This window comes from Triticum dicoccoides, chromosome 5A, assembly GCF_002162155.2.
Source record: "Triticum dicoccoides isolate Atlit2015 ecotype Zavitan chromosome 5A, WEW_v2.0, whole genome shotgun sequence".
In the NCBI taxonomy this organism is placed as follows: Eukaryota; Viridiplantae; Streptophyta; class Magnoliopsida; order Poales; family Poaceae; genus Triticum; species Triticum dicoccoides.
The window spans coordinates 22,919,343-22,923,620 of record NC_041388.1 but is presented as its reverse complement, the minus strand read 5'-3'; the positions used below and the strand labels follow the sequence as shown (position 1 = coordinate 22,923,620).

Here is a 4,278-nt window from a genome sequence, read left to right as displayed (position 1 = left end):
CCCACAGCCGCCACCCTCTCCCTCCCTTAGATCTCGATCCACAGCCACCCCCAAGCCCACCCCCATCGTCGATGACCCTCACCGTAGAAGAGGTCGAGCTTGTCCTCCCCTCTCCCTCCCACGGATCTATCTCGCCCCTCTCGATCCCTCTCGAAGCTCCCGCATCCCACCTTGCACCCTCCTCCTTCTACTCCCAAACCCCGCGGCCCGGATCAGATTCCTCGAATTCTGATCTACCAGATCGAAGCGGAGTGGGGGCGGATGCGAGCTCGTTGGTGCTAGGCGGCCGCACGACGGGATCGCTGCTAGGGCCATGCTCATGGTGCTCTTCAACGTCATCAGCGCCGACGAGGCCTACGCTGCCGTAGACCATGTCCCAGCCGCGTCGCCCGGACGAGGAAAGGAGAGGAGGACAAGCAGTCCCTGACGCCAAGGAGGACCATGTTCCATATGCGAAGCGGGGCATGCGGCTCGACGAGGTCGGCGTCGCACACTTCCTCGCTGCGCTGGAGCGGGTAAGCTAATACGCTGGTCGTCTCTCTGTCACTCCATTTCTGTACCTCAATTTCGATCGCCTCGGCTAATGATGTGTTGGTTGGTTACGCGTGTGTGCGCGCTCAGACGTGGAAGAAGACGGTGGCGGGCGCGTCGAGGATGTTCGTGGAGAGGCACCGGAGCAGCCACGTGCAGCTCATCAGCGACATGGTCTAGCAGATGAGATCACCCAAGCTGCCGCCCGTCCACCCGCCTCGGCGCCGCCGTTGCCGTTGGATGTTCAGTTTCTATCTATGAACAAGTATGCGTCACTTTTTCTTTTTGTTTGACCAAACTCAAGTCCCCTTTCTAAAACTGCAGCCAAGCAGTACTTTCTACTGGAATAATCCCATGAATGAATTCTTTGTTGTGGTTAACTCTTTCTTGTCTCTCTACTAGGATTCATGCACCAAGCCCAGAGTTAAAATTTTGTGTCAGGCTGCTAGTAAATCAGGCTCTACTCTGTCCAATAGCAAGTTGGATAGCACCTGTAGTTAATTGCACGAACATATGGGTTGTGGTTCATTTTGTACGACTTTGGCTAAAACACGTTGGATGCCCAATTCCTATGGTGAACCTTTTGGTTCAAGCAAGCAAACTCATGTTCCGTTTCTATGACTGAAGCCAAGCTGTACCTACTACTGGCATAATACGATGGATTCATTCTTTGTTTGTGGTCAACTCTTGTCTGCCTACTAGCATTCGTGCGAGAACCTAAATGTTGTGTAGGCTGATGTGCTATACTACTAGTAAACTAGTTTGTACTCTCTCCAACTGCAAGTTGGATAGCCTTGCAATTAATTGTACAAACATGCATATGATTTTTGGTTCAATTTGTATGTATGTATATGCTTAAGACTTTGACTATAACTAGTTGGATGTTCAGTTCTCCATGAAGGTGACCAATCCCTAGCAGTGCCCATTGGTCCTTCCTGTTAATTTCACCTCCTGTGATTTTAATCTTTGTTTCTTGCTTTCCACAGCGACCAAGTTCTCTTAACAGCGGGACATCTGAGTTCATCATGGTGATGGAAGCTGACACGGAGCCGCTCGAAATCTCCTCGACCTCCCGTCATGTTTCTTGCGGACGGCAAGGTAGAAATTCTGTCCACATACATCATACTAATGCTAATTAATTTATATGTTGTAGCTTGCGCGATATGGTCATGGCAGTAACTGTTAAGCTCATAATTATGTATATTGTCTTCAAGTTTTCTCTAATATAGATTTCTCAAATCTCTCTCTGAACTTCTCTAATAAAAAATTGTGCTAACTGTTAAAGCTATTTGTGGTGACATGTTTCTTTTACCAATACAATAATATATTAGCACTCAAGGACTGTTTGAGTGATAGGCTGTTCATACTATTAGAGAAGTGAACTGATTAAGCTATTGCTTTCCCCAACAACAAAAAATAAACACGACAGTTGAACAACGTGTATCCCTTCACTTGGAAGCCTATGAAACTTTCTGTAGCAGCAGTGCAACACACTTTATATATATGTATGAGGCTGGGTAGTTCAAATCTACTTTACTTCCTAACTCATTCATATATATGATGGAAATTGTGCAGGTTCCATGGTGCCAAGTGGCCTTTGGCCATCTTGAACTGGAACTCCAGTAAAAAGTAGATGTTCCTACCACACTCAATATTTTAAGTTGTTTTCTTTTTTATTTTTGGAGAGATGTTAATAACCTGAGAACACTTGCCTCCTCCCCAACCCTCGCCCCAGCCTGCCGCTGCTGGCTTGCTGCGTGGCTGTCGCCGCAGCAGATAATTAGATTTTTGGGACTCTGTTTCTATGCTCTGCTCGATAGCATTTTGGATATTGATTGGACACGCTTTATATAAAATGATTTATCTTGTACATTGCTCTGCCTAACTTGTAGGAGTATACATGAAACCATACTTGTCAAATATCGATACTTGTCAAATATCGAGTATCACAGCTGAATAATAATGTCTTGTTTTCTGTTCACTGAATCAAAATTCTTCTCTCTTTTTACGATCAGTCCATCTTACAGCCATCAATAAGAAAAACACTTATCTTCATATTAGGATTATTATTTTCTTGTCTGCAGTATTATAATGTACATATGCTTTTCTGTTCACTGAATCACAATTCTTCACTCTTTTTACCATCAATCCATTTTCTTACAGTTGCATGTTTTTTTGGCTGTCCAGATGACCAAGCCCAAGGAGTAAGCAGCTGCTCATCACTGAGGACAAGTAACTCCAGCAGGTTGACGCCGTAGATTCATAGTGTACCTTCTATATGCCCATCCAGTTCTGTGATTTGTGTCTTGAAACCCAAAAACCCCATGCCCATGTGGGAGCTGAACCATAGTTTTTTGCTTGTGGAAAATAATATCCTTGGCTGAATCGACTTGAGGTGGTTTCTTCGAAATTCTTAGAAACGATTTGGTAGTTTATTTTGGCGAGGAATTGTTTCATACTGAAGTTTACTGGTACATGTGTGGTTTGTTACTGTTGCTTCGTTTGGGTTGGGTTGGTTCTAGCGGGGAGATGTGCATGCACACAGGCAGCATGAGCTAGCAGCCATGATTGCCAGCCAGCCACCACCATGTAAATGTAATAAATGTGTGGCCTATCTAGTGTGCTACTGATAGAAATATAGATGTGTGGCCTATCTAGTGTGTTGCTGATAATATGTTTTTACCTCACTTGGTAGGCACCATAATCTGTTTTTTCGTCATTGTACTGTAGGAATAAATGTGTGGCCTATCTAGTGTGCTGCTGATAGAAATATAGATGGAAGATTTGTTGACCAGTTAAATTGAGCTTATTGTCAATTCTGCTTATAAGCTATGTTTGATGCTGCCTACAGGTTCTTATTCTTTTTTTTTGCATAGGTGAAGTATGAAGTGTGAAGCCGTGAAGCCTATCAGCAAGAGTAGCATATTATGTATTGTAATATCAGGCAAAGTGTAATATTGGTCAAAGTAGCATATTATGTATTGTAATATTTAGTGTTGTTTTGGATGAATTTCATTTGCTCTATAATATGTTTGAAATATTGAATGTGTATATAATTTCAATACCTATGAAATGGAAACCTGACCAGGGGGACCCACTTATGAAAATTGGTTGACAAATTTTGAAATTTCTGATGTGTGGGTCCAATTGTGATATCAGCATGACAAGTGGGACCAATATGACCAGTGGGACCATCGCAAAAATAATGTGGCTAAAAATAGAAAATTAATAGTAATGGCCCAGAAATTAAAAAGGCCGAATAGTTGGGCCTGGCCCATATAGCTGACCAAAATTAATAATAAAAAATATATAAAAAGGCTGAATTGTTGGGCTCGGCCCATGTAAAACACCGAACTGGACCGGGCTGAATCTTGTGCCACATCAGCTTGCCACACTGGATGCCTACGTGGCCTGGGGAGGTTGCTAGTGACCAAAACGCCACAGTAGACGTATTTTGGTCATAAACGTCTTCGACCAATCCAGAAGAAATGTCGCTATAGTCAGTTTATGACGGCCAGCTTTTGACCTTATGATTTTGGTCACAAAAAGGTCACAAATGGAAATTTGTGACCATTCAGTGACCAATAGTGGTGGTCACAATTTGAAATATTTCTTGTAGTGAGTAGAAACTGTAGAGGCCCTCCGTTCGGAAGGAGCATCTTTATCCGCTGCCTTGCTAACTTCCTTCCGCTTTATTGATTTTGAATTGTCAAGTAAAATCGACAAGAAAAAGCAATAAAATTCTCT

At 43.3% G+C, this 4,278-nt stretch overlaps 1 long non-coding RNA gene across 1 annotated transcript; it reads left to right on the top strand.

The window, feature by feature from the left end:
* The first annotated feature begins 1,559 nt into the window (after nucleotides 1-1,559).
* LOC119296849 lies at nucleotides 1,560-3,495 on the top strand. Its single transcript, XR_005145412.1, has 3 exons — nucleotides 1,560-1,629; nucleotides 2,719-2,776; nucleotides 3,408-3,495. It is a non-coding gene; the product is annotated as an uncharacterized LOC119296849 (long non-coding RNA).
* The last annotated feature ends 783 nt before the right edge of the window (nucleotides 3,496-4,278 follow it).